Raw genomic sequence first — 22,424 nt, 5'->3', positions numbered from 1 at the left:
TAAGTTATTCTTCAGGGGATCATTTAATAAAAGCAATGGTAACCATAAGTATTGGCTTCTACAGGACAGTCTTTCCTGCCATTTTATTATTTTCAATTAAACCATTCTCTTAAAGCATAACAAGGTGAATTCATTTCTACAAATTTTAAGACTTTAAAAAAACAAATTAGTTTATAATTTTTTAATTATCTGATCATATACTCTGATTTTAGGATTATAATATTGTCAATACATATGGAAAACTAGCACCATGGTAGTGTAATGGGGAAGTACAAATCTGACTCTAATATTGGGTCTGTTTCTTTTGCTGTAGCCTTTGTACTCTATTGATTTTGCTGTAAGTTAATCACTAAAAGAATGTTGCCTATAGTTTGAAATACACAGGATAGCCCATTCCCAAAGATCTGATGATCAAAGGCATAAAACTTATCCATACAATAGAAATAAAAAGTTGCAGAACAGAGGAAAACATTTGTCTTGTTGGAAGTTTATAGAAATACTCTGACCAGACCTATGTAGATAGTTTTAAGAATAAAGGATTCTGGTACCAAGAAGTTTGCAACCAACAACTGCACCCTTATCCCTTTTTGCATAAAAAGAGCTTGAATTCTGACTTAGGTAAGATGATTCTTTGAGGCACTGGTCTACCACCTTCTCAGTCTGCTGACTTTCTGAATAAAATATCTATTGCCCCAACAACTTGTCTCAAGAATTACTGGCCTGTCATGCAGCCAGCAGTATAAGTTTGGATAGTAACAATTAGGCATTTTCAGAAGAAGGCAATGGCACCCCACTCCAGTACTTTTGCCTGGAAAATCCCATGGACAGAGGAGCCTGGTAGGCTGCAGTCCATGGGGTCGCTAGAGTCGTACACGACTGAGCAACTTCACTTTTCACTTTCATGCATTGGAGAAGGAAATGGCAACCCAATCCAGTGTTCTTGCCTGGAGAATCCCAGGGACGGGGGAGCCTGGTGGACTGCTGTCTATGGGGTCGCACAGAGTCGGAAACGACTGAAGCGACTTAACAGCAACAGGCATTTTCATATACAGTTATTTGATTCTCTCCTGATCAGAAAACAGAAAAAAAATTGTTTATAATCTGTCCCTTCAGAGGAGTCCAGTGGGAGAGAGTTTAAAATATTTTTTGTTTCTGCTACGTGGAAACTGACATTCTTTATTTTTTTTGAATTGTATGTTTTTGAGAAAGTTACTTATAATTACTAGTAAACTGATTCAGAGAATGAACTTCGCGTCTTAAATGTACAAACTTAAATTAAGCTATTATACAGAGAAGTTTTTCTATTTCTATTCAGTATAGAAATTTTATTTAAAGTATTAAATTAAAAGACTTGAATGCTATGTAATGACAGAACTAGCCTGAACCCAGAACTTTCTTTACATGTACAGGTTGAGGAAACTTTTTTAAAAATTAATTAATTTATTTTAATTGGAGGCTAATTACTTTACAACATCATAGTGGGTTTTGCCATGCACTGATATGAATCAGCCATAGGTGTACATGTGTCCCCATCCTGAACCCCCTGCCCACCTGCTTCCCCATCCTTCAGGGTCATCCCAGTGCATTGGCCCTGAGCACCCTGTCCAGGTTGAGGAAACTTTTAATAAGAACTCATCTCCATTCTTTCTCCTTAGTTTCAAAGTGCAACATAATTTGACTTTTTTGCAGTCTTGATTAAAGAAAATTCAATAACAGATTGAATATATAAGATATTTTATTGCAGTAATCATGCTTAACATGAGATCTACCTTTATAACAAAATTTTAGCTGTATAATACAGTACTGCTAACTGTAGGCATTCTGTTTTAGAAATTATTCATCTTACATTACTGAAACATTATATTCACAGAACAACATCCCATTTCTCCTTTCTCCAGCCCTTGGCAAGCGCCGTTCTACATTTTGACTTTGACTACTTCAGATATCTCGTGTAAATGGAACCATGCAGTATTTGTTCTTCTGTGACCCGCTTATTTTACTTAGTAAAATATTCTCAAAGTTCATTCATGTTGTCGCAGATGGTAGAGCTTGCTTATTTATGAAGCCTAATATAAAATATTAAAAAAATCCCTATATTCCACAAGCAATGGGTAACCTCAAATGGAATAAATATAAATGCTCTAAATATTAATAATTAGGATTCTTAATTATATGCTGGTCATTTTGAAGACGTGCCCCAAAACAGAAAAACAATGGTGACATGAGACCCACATCCTGCCCTCAGTAAGTTTATGACCCCTAGTACATGTTCTCTTCATACGTAAAAAGCAATAACTTACAGAAAGGTGACAACTGGGGTCCAGCCCTGGTTGGATCCAGGAATTCCCTCAGAAGGACTGCATTGGCGATTAGAATAGAGAGATTTATTAGAGGCTCATTATAACTGGTATACACGAGAAATCAATAAAGCCCCAGCACGGGACTTGCACTGACCACATAGGCCACAGGCGCTCTCTCAAATCGCAGAAGGTGCCCCACCTTAGGCACCTTCTCGAGTGGGTCTTAGAAGCCCAGGCAAGTAAGTGGTCCCAGAGGCCCCCACGCTCCAATTATTTTGGCTCAAAGGAAGAGTAGAGACAAAAGGAGAGAAAGGAAAGCAAGAAAGAACAACACGTGGAGACCGAACTTTGGTGAGCAAGGCCCGCACTTTATTTTCCAAAGTAGTTTTTATACATTAAGTTGTGCATAGAGATAATGGGGGAAGGGGTAGTCATGCAAGGTCAGCAGTCCTTGATCCTTATCGAAGCCAGGCTTTCTTCCTGCAAACTTATCATATGCAAAAGTTTTAGGTGATTTACATCATCTTCTGGCCAGGAAACCTGTTAACATTTTATGACCCTTTTCCTCAGAATACTTATTTTTCTCTAAAGGTGATTATTCTAAACTCAGGCGTCAACCTCCAAAAGCATTAGATAAAGTTGCATACCTATAGGGCAAAAAGTGGTGGGCTATAACAAGAAAAGAATTAACTCAAGGGTCTAAGGTTACAAACATTAAAGCTACTACTTACATTTCTATACATCAACTATATTAATCAATACACTCGCAGGGACACAGTTGGTAAGGGATATGGAAACTTGGCAGCAAGCATTAGCTCAACAAAGAAATCCTTTACTAGTTCTATTTTAACAATTTTAACTCTCTGAGAAGCTCTGCATTGTTAGAATATCTTAAGCTTCCTGTGCCTCTCGTAGTTGGGAGGCTGTGAATCTGAACAAATCTGTCAGGCAAGCTAGAAAGTCATCAGAGGGGTTTGAATTGAAACACCCCTATTATGCCCAGGAGAATTATTAATAGAGTTTTAAGCTGATTTTCTTACAGAGAAAGGTGGTCGGGGATAGCCCCCCAGTTAATGTCAGATGAGTTGGTGAAAGTCGTGAAATAGTAAAACAGACAGATTTTGGTTTGGGGGTAGATGCTCAGGTAGGCCCTGAGGGGCACCCCTCGAGTTCTGGCTCGCCTTGCCCACCAGAACTCTCCCACATGGCCTTGTCATGGGTGGGGACTCCCATGCTGGCTCCCGGCAGGTGACATTTCAGAGAGAAAAACCTTAGGCTTCCCTGGTGGCTCCAATGGTAAAAAATCCGCCTACAATGCAGGAGACCCGGGTTCAGTCCCTGGGTCAGGAAGATCCCCTAGAGAAGGGGATGGCAACTTGCTTCAGCATTTTTGCCTAGAAAATTCCATGGACAGAGAAGCCTGGCTGGCTGCAGCCCATGGGGTCACAAAAAGTCAAACACAACTGAGCAATTAAAACTTCATTTCATCCTGGAGTCTATAGAATATCCATCACTTCTAAATTATACAGTGAAGAATGTGAGATGATTTTCTTTACATTTTTTCCCACAGAAAAGTATAATTATCTAGTCATTCTTAGTGGATCTCATTTTGATTACAAGTGGAATACTTAATGGGCAGACAGCATTTACATCAATAACATTATGTTTTGGTTGTTGTTCAGTCACTCAGTCATGTCTAACTCTTTGCAACCCCATGGACTGAAGCATGCCAGACTTTCCTGTCCATCACTATCTCCCAGACTTTGCTCAAACTCATGTCCGTTGAGTCAGTGATGCCATCCAACCATCTCATCCTCTGTCATCCCCTTCTCCTTCTGCCTTCACTCTTTCCCAGCATCAGGGTCTTTTCAACTGAGTTGGCTTTTTGCATCAGGTGGCAAAAGAATTGGAGCTTCAGGTTCAGCATCAGTCCTTCCAATGAATATTCAGGGTTGATTTCCTTTAGAGTTGACTGGTTTGATCTCCTTGCTGTCCAAGGGACTCACAAAAGTCTTCTCTTGCACCACAATTCAAAAGCATCAGTTCTTTGGCACTCAGTCTTCTTTATGGTCCAACTATCACAATTTGTACATGACTACTGGAAAAACCATAGCTTTGACTATACGGACTTTTATCAGCAAAGTGCTGTCTCTGCCTTTTAGTATGCTGTCTAGGTTTTGGTAGACAAGTCTTACTGAGATAAAGGAGATTCCACTCTTTCACAACCAAAGAACATATCCTCCAGCACTCTGGTAAGCTAAAATCATACATAAGCAATTGAAAATTGCTTGATCTGTGATATTTATTTATGCAATTTTTCTCCTAAAAGAATTAAAGTGACTATGGGACAAATCAAAAGACTGAGATAAATCCTTGATCCTTAAGATCATCTAATATGAAGCTATCCCTTTGGGTTGTAACAAATCAAATAACCTCAGACAGGGGCTCTGGAAATGTCCTCTGCCTTCACTTACAAAACTATTTTAATGCTTGTTCTGCTGTTCCTTAATCTATGGCATGAACCGTTTGTAAAGCATTTCAGTTAAAAGCAAGCAGCCAGGAGACTTCTCATACCATCCTTTCTTTGTTTTGAGGGAAAGGTGAGTTGAAAGCTGGAAGGAAGGAGATATTGACTCAGCAATCTAGAGAGTCAGGAATATTGACTTCCTGAGACAAAAAGCAGAAAATAGCTATATTGAATTAAAGACTAAAGGTGGGAGGTGTCAGGAGAAGAGCGAGAGAGTGGGAAGAATATAAATAGTAGAATCAGAGAGATCTGGGTATGTATGCCCAGCCTGCCATCTGAGTGATCCTGGAAAGGAATTTTTTTTGTCTCCAATTTCTCCACTTAATAATGTATCTAATGACTTATTAAGGTCTTTGAAGACTAAAACTATTACCACATCACACATTACAGAGCACAGACTACATAGTTGGGGAAACAGTAAAAAATGTTATCTTTTCTTTGTTCAGTCCTCTACTGTTGTAGAGATTGCCAAGATTTTAGGTAACAACTTTTAGGACAATTCCTCTGAGTTAATATTCTTAATTTCCAAATAGCCACTTTTGTTTTGAACAGTATGTGTATCTTCTTGCTTCAGAGAACTATGTCTTCTGCCTGACTCTCAACTGCCACCATATTCCACTCATTGTCTCTCCTGGCTAATTATTTTTATTGTTACTTTCTCAGTGTAATGTTACTTCCTCAAGGATCATTTCCCTATTGACACACCTCAGTATCTAAATAAACTTAACCCCTCTGTCACAGGCCTCACAGCAAACTGTGTTTTATCCTATTTACACTTTCTTCATCCGCCCATATGTGCTGGACATTTATTATAATCGCAATTAACGTATGCTTGTAATTTCTTGCTTAGTGTCACCTCCCAATCATTGGATATTCCTACAGACACTGTTTTAGAATACTCCATGTTACTCCCCCACATCTAGAGTAGTGCTTACTGTATAAGGTCAGTAAATATCTGTTGAGTGTTTATGGATGTTGAATTTTTTACATATAGAAAAGATAATTCTAGGATCATCAATGTTATTTTAATTTAACATCAGTGTACTATCCAGTGTTTGATAATTAAAGGATCTATGATAAATAATCAAGGCCACAATTAGAATCATAATTTATTTCAAGTGAAGTACTCAGAGATTAGACATACATTTTCAGGACATTTATAACCAGGAGAAGTGGCTCTCTCTCTCTTTCTCTGTCCTATACACATTACACATAGATGTACAGAAAAGTATTACATATGTATTTGGGGGTAGATAATTATTGCAGCCTTTAGTAATGTGCAAATGTGTAATTACAGACAGGAAAGCATCATCTATAAGGTGACTAATAATTGATGAGCAATATATTGTAATTTTGAGGAGTTACTTATTAGAAACCCATTTAAAAAACCCATTAAATGGGTAAACCCGTTTAGTGAACATCCCCATTTTGTTTCACTGTGGTTCACATTTTATATTCATGATTTATACCACATTTTGTTCCCCTATTCTACTATTTTCATTTTATCCTTAAAAAAAAAAAAGGAAAAAAGAAACTACAGGATTTAATGTAGTGTAAGAAAGAAATAAGCATCTTTAAATCTATTTAGCGTCTTTAAATTCTGCTTTATCTATTTCAGCATTTTTCTCACTCTTAATTAGGGATGATTATAAAACATCCTGACCTTAGGCAAAGAGGCTAAATCTGATATTGTTAAATGGCTTTTTCTTCTACTCTAAAGATAACTCCTAAACCCAAAATTGCTAAACCTAGGGAGAAAATTGGCAGACCAACTCAATAAGCACGTGCTTTGTGGACAATCCGCAGAAGGACTTCGCAAGGTTAAACCGCCTTTATAAAGAACTTGGCGTTCTAATCCTGAAACTCGTAAGATTCTTTGACACCAGTGCTACCAGTGTAAAAATCACTATAATAAATTCCTAGACAATGGACATTCTGGGATGCACTTCAGTCCACTCAGAAATTGATCTGCTTTAATTTTGTGGGCTTCTATCTTTTGGATTTGAGCTCGGGCTTTAAATACTCGTCCATTTCTAACAAACTTTGCTGTTTCCCTTTCATTGCTAGCTGGTATTTTGTCCCTGACTCCTATTGACAATTCTAATAATGTATAAATTTTCTGCCTGTTTTCAGAGTGAGATGGCATAGGAAAAAAATTAGAAAGGTTTCAAAAATAAACTGATTGTTATTGGTAACTCAAGAAATGTGACGGAGCAGTTTTGGTAATATGAAGTATCCTAAAGTTGACTCATTAACAATAACAGTGGCTAATATGCTTTAAAGCTCAACATTCAGGATGCTGTTTTAAATATTTAGAGGTAAGAATTGGAAACATGTGAACAGTGGGCCAGAGCCATACATTGCTAAAAGCAATGCTAATTATTAAACATTCCCTAGGGTAGCAATTATTATCAGAAGATCAATTTTACTTTTAAATACAGAAAAACTCTTAGCAATATAGAATTGCTAAGAGAAAATACAGAAAACAGAAAAACTCTACTATATAAGCAAAGCCACTATTAAAGTCCTCAGTTTGAATGATGGGGACTAGATCATAGGATATAGTCTAGAGCACATTTTCACAGAATATGAGAATGCTTCTGTCACACTACAAAGAAAGGCTCCTCTCCTTGGAAAATCCCACCCTTGGAATGCAAGGATTTTAAAAGGATTTTTTGAAGCCATGATGGATTTAAGTTAATGAATCTTTTAATACCTATGTCAGGCTCAATCTCTTTCACGTACAATTGGGTTTATAAAAGAAGCACTAGTCACCACAGACCTTCATCTGTATTCACCAGAAACCCTACATAAATATTAACTGGCTAAGACAGGAACATACAGCATGGAAGGAGAGGAAAAAAAGGAACTCTACAGAGGAGAAACCCAACAAACACTGCCTCAGACAGGAGATGAAGGTCAACATTAACAGTGCTGAGAAAGGCTAAGTCAGCTCAAGATTTCTTAATGCCAACAGAAAATAGTTATTTGACAATGTTCTGGTCCACATTATAGAATAAACAAGATCAGTTCTATTGGAAATGTAAGTTGAGTAGGACAGGGAGGCCTGGCGTGCTGCGATTTATGGGGTCGCAAAGAGTCGACACGACTGAGCGACTGATCTGATCTGATCTGATATATATATACATATACATGCATATATATATTGTTGTTTTTGCTTAATTGCTAAGTCTTGTCCGACTCTTTTGTAACCAAATGGACTGCAGCCCACCAGGCTTCTCTGTTCATGGGATTTTCCAGGATAGAATACTGAAAATGGGTTGCCGTTTCCTTCTGCAGGGGATTTTCCCAACTCAGGGATCGAACTCACGTCTCCTGCATTGACAGGTGGACTCTTTACTACTGAGCCACCATGGAAGCATATATATATAGCATTATACAATAGTAATGCTTGAGATTTCACACCAAAATCAGCTTTATTTTTATCTATTACTCTTATTTAAATTTATTAATTTAGGATAACTATTTCTTTCATTGATTCCAGATAAATATTTTGGCAGTCCCATGACTTGTCTGGTTCATCTTATAGAATAAAACACACTATCATCACTTCAAGTTTACAGTTTAAATTTATTACTTGTATTATGCACATAATAAGCCAACTACACTTGGGCATACCCCAGATTTCTACCCCATTACACCCTTGAATCCTTTATCTTAAAAGTCTTCTTATCATACCTTTAGATTGGAGATATAATGCTTTATCTTTCCCTCTTAGTTGGATTCATAAAAAGCTGTTGCCAAAGAAAACTTTTTTAAAAATTGTCACCAGATTTTCAATACTGTCTTTTTTTACAGTCCATGTGATTATTCAGTTCAGTTCAGTTCAGTCACTCAGTCATATCTATATCTGACTCTTTGCGACCCCATGGACTGCAGCACGCCAGGCCTCCCTGTCCATCACCAACTCCCAGAGTTTACTCAAACTCATGTCCATTTAGTCAGTGATACCATCCAATCATCTCATCCTCCATCGTCCCCTTCTCCTGCCTTCAATCTTTTCCAGCATCAGGGTCTTTTCAAATGAGTCAGTTCTTCACATCAGGTGGCCAAAATATTTGAGTTTCAGCTTCAGCATCAGTTCTTTCAATGAATATTCAGGACTGATTTCCTTTAGGATGGACTGATTGGGTCTCCTTGCAATCCAAGGGACTCTCAAGAGTCTTCTCCAACACCATAATTCAAAAGCATCAATTCTTCAGTGCTCAGCTTTCTTTATATGTGATTATTACAGAGCAGTAAATAATAAAGAACTATGCTTCAAGAATTTCTTTGTAATTACATCATATGTTCCAGTGCTCTTTTGAAATGTAATACTTACTGTCCACTGATACCTCAACAAAAACTTACCCACTAATATCTTGTTATATATATATGTGTGTGTGTGTGTGTGTTATTCTAAAATATCTTACAAGAATAAATCTGTGGTGGGTTCTAGAATCTACAAGCGCCGATTCACTACAATAGTGGTTCTCAAACTGTAATCCCAAGAGCAGGGGCAACAATATGGTATGGGAATAGGATTGCAGATAAAATGCACAATAAGTAATTAAAATTGTACTCAGATAGATAGCAATATTTTAGTACAAATGAGTCCTAAATATTGCATGAAACATAAAAATTTTAATTTTAACTGTGTTTTTAGTTGCTGAATCTATTAGCACTATTTGAGAATTTGTGAAACATGCAGTGGATTCTCAGGTCATTCCCCAAAACCACTGAATGAGGTGTTCTAGGGCTGGAGTGCAGAAGTTTCTGTTTTTAAGAATTCTGTTGCTTGGATGTGCACTGAAGTTTGAGTGCACGTGACGAGTGCACTGCTCCAGGGTGTTATGAATCTCTTAGCCAGCAATCTTGATGCTGCTCCCAATCCGGTCCTTCTTTCACGAGCTACCAGTAGACTCATTCTTGCCAAGTCACTGAATTAATAAGTCTCAACCTGGTGGTGCAATTAGTGTAATTTTTGTAGCATCAATAGTAAAATGAGTCTAAAGTGAAAGAGAGTCTGAAATGACTGGTGTGCCAAATATGACCACCACCACCCCTCCTCCATCACTGAGATTTAGGTTCCTTAGCTGTGAGGAACAATTCTCCCTTAATAAGGTTTTACCTATGCCCCTGATTTCTGGTTTCCAAACTAGTTTCCAGTTGAAACAAGACTGGTTCAATGCCATATCCCCCCCTCACCCTACTAAATCATCTCACACTTAGAATCTCTGGTATTCACTGGGATTTATCTTCTATCTATACTTAAAATACCCATTTTTGAGAAACACTGCCCCCCACGCCTAGAAATCCTGCAATTGTAAACCTTTGTCCTTAATTTGGTTCCCTTGAATATTGTGTTTCATTTTAGATTGATAGTATGGTTCCCTGGCTGATGACAGGGAGGCTCCTCTGTTTTGCTCAGTCTTCTTTCTTCTCTGGCTTCCTTTGTCCAGAAACTCATCTTGCCCTCATCTCTTACATGGCAATATCTGAGTTTCACTCTCTTCAATTACATAAAGTTCAGCACCACATGTTGTGACTTAACCACAGCAGCTCATCAACCATATTTCTATTGCCTGACCTATTTCTAAGGCTAATTGCTATTGAACAAATTCTTACTAATGCAGGAAATTGAGGAGATATGAATACATGAATACAAATGCATTCCACTGTCACTTTCCAAAATGTTTTCTTTAAAGGTAAGGAAAGGAAGGAAACTCACATTATTGGATGCTGACTGTGTGTCGAGAGCAATACTAGATGCCCTACATAGTGATTTCAATATAGGATTTTTTTAATCCTGTTCTTACCACTCTCTTCCAGTGCTTGAAATCTCTTAATTTACAGAATAGTATTTTTAGGCCTGAAGTGATTAAAAAGGACAGAGAAAATCAACCACATGGATCTCAGTGAAATGAAGTAAAATTAGGAATGCATTCCTAGGAAAGGAAAAAGTAATAGATAATTTTTATTTAGGCTTCATAGCCTCCAGTATAAGAAACATACAAATAAGAGAACTCCTGTAATATCTTCTTGTCTTGGTTGGGGAGAGAGATAAAGAAAGAGAAAGGCAGGATCAAGAAGGAGAGAGTGTAAAATATATAAACAAAAGTGATTGTGTGGAGAATTTCAAGCAAAATCTATTTTGATCTCAAGATAAACCAGCAGGTGGGCCCTGTCACAACTTGAATGTTTAATGCCCTATATTATTAATAAAGTTTTCAAATCAAAGGAATTCTACTACCAATTCAAACTGAGATGCAAGTATGATCATATTATGATTATGTAAAGAAGCAATATAAACTTGGAAAACTGTGTGTTTTCACCCTTTAAGAAAAGAATAGAAGATTAATTAAGCCATGTGTGTGTGTGTTCAGTTGCACAGGACTCTTTGCAACCCCATGGATTATAGCTCACTAGCCTCCTCTATCCATGGAATTTTCCTGGCAAGAATACTGAAGCAGGTTGCCACTCCTTTCTCCAGGGGATCTTTCTGATCTAGGGATTGAACCTAAATCCCCTGCATTGCAGGTGGATTCTTTACCGCCTAAGCCCTTGTACTATATTATCTGGGAAGAAACCATTATACCATATTGTCTGGGTCCAAATTAAAACTTAGATTTTTACTAAAAAAAAAAAAAAAAACTGATTCTGAGCTTATCTTTGCAGCATCAAAAATCTATTAAAGGGAACAAATATCTAAACCTCAATATTGGAGTTAATATTATAAATCATTACAATATTGAATGTACAACTGAATATCCATTAAAATATGCAATGTATTGGATTCCTTACTTCTAGCAGCCTAAATTGCCATGGGAAAAATATAGTTATCATGAGGATAAGTCTGCTTGCTCTAAGAATACAAATATTGGCATTGCTGTATTTTTTTTTTTTTTTTTTAACTAAATCTGGGATGATTTATTTTTTTTTTTTTTTAATTTTATTTTATTTTTAAACTTTACATAACTGTATTAGATTTGGCATTGCTGTATTAATGGCCTCTAAAGTTTGTCTGAAGATCCAGACTGGATTCAACTGTATCTCCAATGAAATATATATTTAAAAACATATACTATCCATTTTAATTACATTTTATCTTTTATCCAATCTTGTTTCAGATATTTCATTTCCTTTATATTTTTGTCATATTTCTTATTATTTCATTATTTTTGAAAAGACTCTGATGCTGGGAGGGATTGGGGGCAGGAGGAGAAGGGGACAACAGAGGATGAGATGGCTGGATGGCATCACTGACTCGATGGACCTGAGTCTGAGTGAACTCCGGGAGTTGGTGATGGACCGGAAGGACTGGTGTGCTGCGATTCATGGGGTCGCAAAAAGTCAGACACAACTAAGCGACTGATCTGATCTGATCTGATCTGATTACTAATATTATACAATGATTTTCTATTGAAGGATTTTTTTGAGCTTGAACAATCTCATTCATTGTAAAAGTAAAGGTTCCTCTTGGTACATCATTCTCTTTGGGTGTCAATTGGAAATTACCAATATTATAAGTAATATGTTTTGATCGTTTTTTTAATATGGTTACTATTTCATTTAACCTTTTTAGATGAGATCTCTATTACATCCATTGTAAATTAAGATCGTTGCTATTGACTTAATTGTTCCTTAAAGTAATTTAAAATTTCTAATTATTTTCTCATTCATGGCATAAAAGCTCAATGGTTAACAAATTAAAAAAGGCAATCTGTAAACTTTAAATCACTATTCAAATGTTATGTGCCATTTTTAAATGTGTGTTTTCTAAATTCTATACTTGGAAACTAGGAATGACTGCAAAGGAGACCTGGCAAACTTTGCTTCATTTTAAAGATATTTTGCAAAAAGTACATTCCATTTGTGTTTCTGCTAGTATTTCTCTTGGAGAAAATGTACACAGCTTATGAATTTTTAGAGAGTTAGAGGATTTTAATACGTTTGAAATAAATGTCTTTCAATAAGGATCAAAGTAGTTCATAGTATCTGAGAACCAGACTATCAAGTAGAAAAGTTAACATGCCCCTCTATGAAAGTTAGCAAATGATATTATATGTATAAGCCCATCTCACAGACATAGTTTTCTAAGCCATCAAAATGTTTATACATTTTCAATTACCCTCATAAAGTTACATTTTGTTATTGTGTTTTGTTTTGCTTATTTTTTTTAACTCAAAGGAAACCCTTTCCACAAATACATAATAGTTGAAAAAACTAAGAGAAATATCTTGTCTTCTGCCTAGCGACTCACTTTTAAATGTTCTTTCTGAATCATTAAAAAATAAATAAATAAATTTCTCCAATTTGGAAGTCTCAGGCATCTCGCAAGGCATGTTGAATCCAAAAACTTGCAGTTACGGTTCCAAGGCAAGATTTTGTTCATGAGGCACCGCGTCAAAATTAGTATTCATTTTGAAAGAATTACTACTCAGAATAAAACAGTATAATGACAATCAAAGGAGTAGGGCAGAAATAGATTTCCTGGAACATAAGAATGTAGTTGAGAGTTGATCATGCAAATCGAGAAGATTTATAATAAGTAAAACTGGGGTAAAAGATTAGACTAAAATTAGTTGGTAAACGTTTTCCACTTGTAGATAGGATTAGTATCTCTACAGTTGGGAAACAAGAAAAATTGGTTGATGATAAATTGCTTCCACCAAGAACTACATTTAATTAGGAACTCATATAGTAAGTTAACATAGGGTTTGATGGCCATACTGAACAGCCATCAATATATGCACCCCTCAGGAAAAGTTCATTCAAAATGGATCAGTGTTTCAAAATCTCATAATGATACTTTTTTAAAGTAATACCTAAAAAAACTTGAGCTATTAAGAAATCTTTTGCCTGATAATCCAATATTAGCATAAAGTAGTTAATTATTTCTCTCATACACAGGCAAATTATTGAATGTCAGTATTTTCCAAATTCAATCAAAGTACCACAGTTTTCTAGGACACTGGCAGTGATGCTGCTATTTTCTCAATACCAATTTGGCCAAGAAAAATTTTAAAATTTTATAGATGCTCCATACACTGTGTTAGACATTTTGATATTTGGCAAAACTAATACAATTATGTAAAGTTTAAAAAATAAAATTAAATTAAAAAAAAAAAAAAACAATAAAAACAAAACAACCTGAATGAGCATAACAGTTAAGTGAAGGAGACAAACATGTGACTAAATCATTAAATCACATTTCCAAATGTTACCATAGAGATAGAGTAAGGAGCAATTGACTATATCTGAAAGACAGATAGCTTCTTAGAAATTATAAATTGAAATGAAATTGTAAATGATATTCAAGTAGAGAACTTTCACTTACGAATAAAATCTAGAAACTTTGAATAGAATATCTCTCCATCACTAATCAAGAGAACAAGTGGAATGAGAAATGAAATTGTAGAACACTGAGGCAATCAATCCTGAATATTAATTGGAAGGACTGATGCTGAAGCTGAAACTCCAATACTTTGGCCACCTAATGCGAAGAACTGACTCCTTGGAAAAGACCTGATGCAGAGAAAGATTGAAGGCGGAAAGAGGATGCGATGGCTTGATGATATCACCAACTCAATGGGCATGAGTTTGAGTAAACTCCTAGAGTAGGTGATGGACAGGGAGGCCTGGCGAGCTGCAGTTCACGGGGTCGCAAAGAGTCGGACACAACTGAGCAACTGAACTGAACTGCTGTTACTGCTGCTGCTAAGTTGCTTCAGTCGTGTCTGACTCTGTGCAACCCCATAGATGGCAGCCCACTAGGCTCCTCTGTCCCTGGGATTCTCCAGGCAAGAATACTGGAGTGGGTTGCCATTTCCTTCTCCAATGCATGAAAGTGAAAAGGGTAAGTGAAGTTGCTCAGTAGTGCCTGACTCTTAGCGACCCCATGGACTGCAGCCTACCAGGTTCCTCTGTCCATGGGATTTTCCAGGCAAGAGTACTGGAGTGGGGTGTCATTGCCTTCTCCAATGCATGAAAGTGAAAAGGGTAAGTGAAGTTGCTCAGTAGTGCCTGACTCTTAGCGACCCCATGGACTGCAGCCTACCAGGTTCCTCTGTCCATGGGATTTTCCAGGCAAGAGTGCTGGAGTGGGGTGTCATTGCCTTCTCCGCTGAACTGAACTGAATGAGCTCAAACCACAAAATAAATCCATACTCACCTACTAATTCTTTTACACAGAAAAACTTTTTTTTTTTCTTTACAGGTGCTTTACTGAGTGCATGGAAGAAGCACACTGAAGACTGAGACCAAAGCAAGAACTGAAAGAGCTTCCCTCTGAGACAAGTTTCAGGCGGAAACCAGTTGAAGACTAGGGGCAAGAAAGGGGATCTCAAAGAATGCTCCTGCAATATTTCAGACCTCAAACAATATAAAGCAATGATACTAGAGTCCTGTAATTCAGAGAAATTAGGTGATACACATTCTTTTCCATTATACTTTAGAACATTCACAAGTAGACCATGTACTAGGTAATAAAATACCTCAAAAATGTTGAAAGGATAAAGATAACATGGAGTATGTTTTCTGACCACAGTGGTGTTAGATCAATAGTTAGAAACTCTTAGGATATTTAGAAAATCCCAAGCATGTGGAAATTAAACCCTATAAAATATACAGATCAAAGAAGAAATCACAGAGTAAATAAGAACTATTTTTAATTATGAATTCAAGGAAACAGAACCTATTAAACTTTAGAGTTGGCAGCTACGACAGTGTTTGAGAGATATTTGTAGTTCCAAATGCCTATATTAGTAAAGAAGAAAAGTATAAAACCAGTGGCCTAAACTTCTAAGAAGGTATGAAAGAATTACAAGTTAAACCTATGACACCATACATTTTTCAAGTGCTGTTAATCCAAATTTATCTCCAGAAAAAGAAATTCTTCTGTAGAAATCAAGACATTTACAGATGAAAAGAAATAATAAGAGATTATGTTACAACATATCTACCATCAGAATAACTAAAGGAAGTTTTCTAAACAGAAAGAATATAGCAAAAGAAGGAAACTTGGAACATTAGAAATAACAATGAAAATAGTGAAATAAATAATAAATAGGGTATCGGCATTAGATTTTCCTTCTCTCAGATTTTGTAAGTTATATTTTATGATCATGTATGTAACATTTTTCTCTGGCTGCTTTTAAGATTTTTTTTCTTTGTTTTTTTGAACATTCTGATTACAATATGCCTGAATGACACTTTGGCATATTTCTTTTGATGAGATTTTACTGAGTTCCTTAGATCTGTTGGCTTATAGTTTTCATTGAATTTCGAAAAAATATCTATTATTTTAAAAATAGCTTATTGGCCCCCATCTCATCTCTAGCCTTCCCTTATGGGACTCCAACTTCACATATATTAGGCCACTGAAGTGCACATGTCTTCCCTCTCACTGATGCGCCTTTCTTTAATTCTGTTTTCTAATTCCTGTTTTTTTTTTTTTTTTGGTATTTCATTTTGGGTTATTTCTATTGTTATGTCTTTTAACTTCCTAATAGTTCATTTCTATGATGTTAATTCTTACCATTATTTCTATTAGTATATTTTTCAGTTCACAATTTTGGTCTGTATCCCTCAAATGTGTTTTCATATCTATGTCTTTGGTTAACTTTCTCACAGTACTTAATACAATTATAACTTTTAATATCCTGATCTTCTAATTCTAACATCTAAGTTACTTCTGGAGTGGTGTTGACTGATCGATTGCTCTCATTGTGGGTTCTGTTTTCTTTTTTGTTTGTTTCCTTACTGAGTACGGTTTTAATGAAAAAATGGTGCTTTATTTTGTAATACTGTACAGAATTATTGGAATCTACTTTGAACAATGTAAAAAGTTATTTCATCCATCACCTACAAAATGATACTCATTGATGAGCATATTAAAAAAAAAGCACAAAAAAGCTATGAGACAAGAATTGCCCCATCTCTGATGGTCTGGTCACCTATGAATCCTGGTGAATGATTCTGTTGTAGTTTGTGGTGGGTTTTAATTTTATTGTAGATTCCAAATCAGAAAGTTTCTAGAGCACTTTATTATTTTGGGGTATTTCTGGATCAGGGATTGAACCCATGCCTTCTGCATCGGGGAAGCCACTGAGCTACTGGGGAAGCCCAAGAGCACTTTAATGTGAAGCCATGTCTTCATATATTATCAAATGAGTCTAAGCCCCAGAAGGAATCTTAGAGATGATAGCATTGTCTCTCGTATGTACTTAAAAGGAAACTGAGGCTTGTTTTGATGAAGTGACTTATCACAAGTTCCAGTGCTCTGTATTAGGATCAAAATTAAGAACTTTATAGTCTTTACAATTAGTAAAAGTAATCGGAAAGAATGAATAAATTCTTTTAAAAATGAGTATGATGCTTAGTATTATGAATTTCTTATAAAAATTAATAAAATGTAAACGAGTTTATACAAATATAAGAATGCATTCCATGTGTGTTTTAATTACTCTAAATATCAATTTTTTTCTTTCTTTTTTTTTAAATATCAATTTTTAATTAGGGTGAAATGACATACTTACAATATGTCATTTATTCCAAATTAAATATTGCATCATAAAATAATGCATGAGAAATTGGCATCCCTTAGTTGCACTGAATATCTTTAAAGACAGATTTACCTCTTGAAAATCACACTCAAAGAATCCCATTTGAGAAGATCCTTATTAAAATATTATTTTTTATCACATTCATTTTCCTCCAATTTTCATGTGTATATGTTTCTCTATTTCTCCAGATACCAAAGTCAGATAAGACACCACAAAGAAAACTACAGGCCAATATCCCTAATGACTACTGGTGCAAAAATCCTCAGTGAAATACTAGCAATCTGAATCCAACAGAACATGAAAAAGATCATATCAAGGTCACACCCATGACCAAGTGGGATTTACCCTGGGCTGCAAGGATAGTTAACATATGAAAATCAATTAATATAACATACCACATTAATAATACAAAGCAAAAAATTAGCATAAAGCATTAAAATGGCATGACCGTCTCAACAGATTTACAAAAAGAATTTGACAAAAAACACTCAATGGTAAAAACTCTCAACAAGCTAGGAATAAAAGGAAAGCACTTTATCTGTGAAAAGCTCATAGACAACACCATATGCAGTGGTGAAAACCTAAATGCTTTTCTTCTAAGATCAAGAACAGGGCAAAAATGATCACTTCACCACTTCTATTCAACATAGTACTAGAAATCCTGGTCAGAGCAATATAGCAAGAAAAAATAATAAAGACATTTAAATGAAGGCTAAAAAAGTAAAATTGTTCCTATTCACTGATGACATGATCACATATGTAGAAAATCCTAAAGATTCAGGGGAAAAAAAATTTAGAACTAGTACATTAATTCAGTAAACCTTGCTGAGCAATTTTTGATCAGGCACCAGACTTTAAGAAATTTGTCTTTTGGGGAGAGAGATATTTTGAATTCTTATAAATATTCAAGCTATTTTGAGAGGACTCACTTAAGTCACTGGGGAAGGGGTTTGATCCTCATAGGTATTGTTTTTAATCTTCCTGTGGCAGTAGTAATGCAACATTTAGCCTAGGTTTATATCCTCATTCTGAGGCAAGAACTGTGTTTTCTATTCAATGCTCCATGAATCATGACATTTTTCAGTCTGTTGGAAACAGGCCTGTTCACAGATCTGTTTAAGGACTAGACACTGCTCCCTCTAATAACAGAGTCTGATGTGGGTCCTTCTCAGGCCTCGTGTGTTTCCTCACATGCATAATGTCACTCAGCTGAATACTTGAGAACCCTCTGCAGATTTCCAGAGTCCTTTGTGCAGCTGTCTTCTTCTTCCTGATAGTCTGGCCATCTTTATCTTTCTGGACTCTTGGCTCTACCCACTTGACTCAAAGCGTTAATAAGTACCACCTGGATGCTTATTCTCTGTGTCTTTACCTGAAAACTCATGACATTAAGCTGGAGAAACTGCAGAACTCATTTGTTTCTTATCTTTAAGGAATTACTTTTCTTTTTTGCTACCTACCCAATGTCTTGCAAACAATTTAATTTTTGATTGTTTCAACTGATTGCATTGATCTGTCTCCTATTCTTCCAATGTGGCCAGAGGTAGAAATCCCAGTGCATTTTTTAAATGAATTTTAAAAATCTGGAATAATTGCAGTGAAGTCTGAAGGAAACTCAGAATAGCTTTAGAATAATAGATTGTAACATTTTTGTTACAATAGCTAAATATTGAGCATCCAGGCTGTTATGTACTGCATCAAGTCTTTTCTTGTGGAGTGATTTTCTGAAGCAACAACTTTGAAGCAATTGTGACTTCTCCAGGTTTGGAGTGAGAGCAAACCAGGGGGAGAGAGAGACAGAGAGAGAGAGAGAAAATAGTATCAGGAGTAACTGAAAGCCTGTGGGTGGGTTGTAAACCAGGAAACCATGACATATGGAAAGATAGCACAAAAGAGGGACTACAGTGAGGCACTATCCAATATGGTAGACCCAGCCAGGCAATGGCTAGTTATCAGCCTGATAATAGCTAATTAAAACTGGTATATATTTTACACTTACAATAGCTAATAAATAGTATATATTTTACACTTACAACATGCTTATTTTACTTGTCACAAAAGAATGTGCCACAAGTATAAAACACATTACCAGGTTTTGAAGGCTTTAATGAAAAAATTTGATAATAATTCATATTAACCACATATTGAAATTATATTTGGGGTGTATTTGAGCTAAATACAATCATTATTGGAGTTAATTTTATCACCTGTTTTTCACTTATATAGTGTGGCTACTAGAAAATACAAAAATGCATGTGTGGCTTTCATTTGTGGTTCACATTATATTTTGAATTGGATAGCATTTTTAATACACTTAGTCCAGAGACTAGTGTGAACTATAGACTCTTTCTCAGTGAAACTGTATAACTGCTCCCACAAACAAAAGGATGAATACAGTCTAAGTTTCTCTCTATTATTTTGGAAACCATCTCTGGGCCCAGTGAAAAATCTCTATCAGGAAATGTTAACTATCTTAACGCCAGTCATGTCATTTGGGAGCATGGAGAAGTGAGTACTTCTGCCCTGGGATTTCACTGGGCTTCTGGGCCAAGATAAAAAGTGGGAACAAAGTAGTAAACAAATTAAGAATTCAGAATTCTGACATCTCCCACGGTAATCTTTTCTTCTCTTCGTCACCAACTATTTTTTCTACCCAGTATCTGTATCCATCTAACTTAAGTGAAGCTCCTGGGAGTAAATACTTTTTTGTCTTCTTCATTATTTAAAGTTGTGTGCAGTATTACTCAGCCATAAAAAGAATGATTTTTTTTTCCATTTGAGACAATATGTATGAACCTATAAGGTATAATGCTTAATAAAATGTCAGACAAAGAAAGACAAATACTGTATGTTTTCATTTATAGTTGGAATCTAAACATTAAAGCAGATAAATAAATATAACAAAAATATACTCACAGACCAAAAAAACAAACTAGTGGTTAACTAAGAGGACAGGTCTAGGGGGAGGAGCAAAATATTAATAAATGAAGGGATAAAGGTAAAAAATAAATAAGTTACATGGGCATATTTTTCAGCCCAGGGAATATAGTCCATATTTTATAATAACTTCATATGGAGCATAATCTATAAAAATAGCAAATTACTATGTTGCACACCTGAAACTAATACAATATTGTAAATCAACTATACTCCAATTTATAAAAAAGTTTGCATGTGTGATTTTTTTTTTTAAGAAAAATAATGTAGACCTAACAACAGATGTGAACAATTTTGTATACCCCACTTGAAACTTCGAGATCCATGGTCCTAGAATCTGGGGATTTTATTTCATAGCCATAAAGTAACAACTATAAAATATGAATTATTAAAGCATGAGCAGACCCCAGAGAAACTTGATTGATAATGGCAGAAAAATGAAATTATTGACAGTGAATAAGCTGACGATTATTTGATCATGATTAGATGCAACACCTCCCATATCACCATGTAACCTCTAAATAAGGAGTCATTCCATAATGAACTGGAAATCAAGCTGAGACCTAGCCTTGTGAAGGGATTTTCTGCATGAAGAACATACTCTTTGAACATCATCTTGTTAAACTTAAATCTGAGAAGTCTCAGATGGTTTGAATAGCCATCATGTCCTAGAATGAAGACTTGCAGAATTTTTCTTTTTTTGCTTTGATATTCATACATTTTTAACATAGATACACGATTGTCGGCAAAGTACAATTACTAAAATTATTAAAGCAATTGTATACTGTTTTCTTTACTGAAACTCCCCCATTGTCTGTAAAATTTGTAGTCCGCCATCCTATTTTCAAACTTCTAATTCTATTCAAAAGGCAACACCTCCCACAGGCAGCAGTCTTGCCTCCCTTCTCACCTGTGCCCCTCACAGGTGAGCTTCCTGCCAGCGCCCAGGGAGATCTTTGCCACAAAAGCCCTCATCCCCACGCAAATGCATCTGCAGCTGTACTCAGCCTTGTCCTGATATTTTCATACTGTGGCATTTTAAGCACCACGAGAGATACAAAGGGAAGTAGAAGAAATGCTCTTGTTTTCTCAATGTTTTCATTTTCCTTGAGGAAAAAGCACATAATTTGGCTGAAATATAGCAGTAAAATATATGAGTAAGTGAGACACTTAAGGAACACACACACACACACACACACAATAGCTTTGAAGAAAATGCTAAATATTAAAAATATTACAAAAACTTGGAAGAAAATAATGTGATAATTACCCACCAAAAAGTCTGAATTCGAAAGATTTACAGCCATCAGACACTAAATTGAACAGGCTAAGCAGGGAAAACTGCAAAGTCAGTTCACTCAGTGTTTTCAATTCTTTTTCATGATATGGCACACACATAATATTTATAAACTCACTAGGGCAAACTGAGAAACAATTAATGGGTCAGAAGTAACCAGTCAAGGGATCTAATTATTCCAGGCCCTGCCTGGGTACCTTCCTGAGGGTGTCCATCTTAGCACACTTAAAGCTGTGTTTGTGCGCTCAGTCACTTCAGTTGTGTCCAATTCTTTGAGACCCTAAGGACTGTATCCTGCTAAGCTCCTTTGTCCATGGGGTTCTCCAGGCAGGAATAATGGAGTAGATAACCATACGCTCCCCAAGGGGATCTTCCCAACCCAGGGATTGAACCCATGCCTCCCACACTGCAGGCAGATTCTTTAACCCACTCTTCCACCTGGGAAGCCCAAAGCTATATTTAAATGGCATGTGTCTGTTGGAAATTTTCAATTTATAAAACAATACCTTTATGGGGCACTCCTTCCAAAGAGATAAGTTTTTTGTTGTTTCATTTTGTGTTTTTACTGTGAGATTACATCATCTGACCTAAAGGCAGCAATCTAGAGGCACATTCACAACTATGAATTGATTTAGCATGAGAACTCTGACAAAAAGAAGTATCTTAAACTGCACTCTTTCTGGCTGACTAAATTACAACCATTCTATAGGGCCTGATGTAAGTAAGACTTTCAAAAAATACAAAAATACAAAAAAAGATTTTTTTTTTAATGGAAAGTCTTTAAGAATACAGCAATA

The 22,424-nt window shown here is 35.9% G+C and overlaps 1 long non-coding RNA gene across 1 annotated transcript in view; it reads left to right on the top strand.

Moving 5' to 3' along the window:
• The window catches only part of LOC129653853 (uncharacterized), an 87,345-nt gene extending 70,093 nt beyond the window's left edge, over positions 1-17,252 (top strand). Inside the window, exon 3 of the long non-coding RNA XR_008715240.1 lies at positions 15,047-17,252. This is a non-coding gene — a long non-coding RNA (uncharacterized LOC129653853). The remainder of the gene's footprint in view (positions 1-15,046) is intronic.
• Positions 17,253-22,424: the final 5,172 nt, after the last annotated feature.

The sequence above is a fragment of the Bubalus kerabau genome, chromosome 5 (assembly GCF_029407905.1).
Source record: "Bubalus kerabau isolate K-KA32 ecotype Philippines breed swamp buffalo chromosome 5, PCC_UOA_SB_1v2, whole genome shotgun sequence".
NCBI lineage: Eukaryota > Metazoa > Chordata > Mammalia > Artiodactyla > Bovidae > Bubalus > Bubalus kerabau.
The sequence above is the reverse complement of the archived record's forward strand: the minus strand, read 5'-3'. Positions and strand labels throughout refer to the sequence as shown.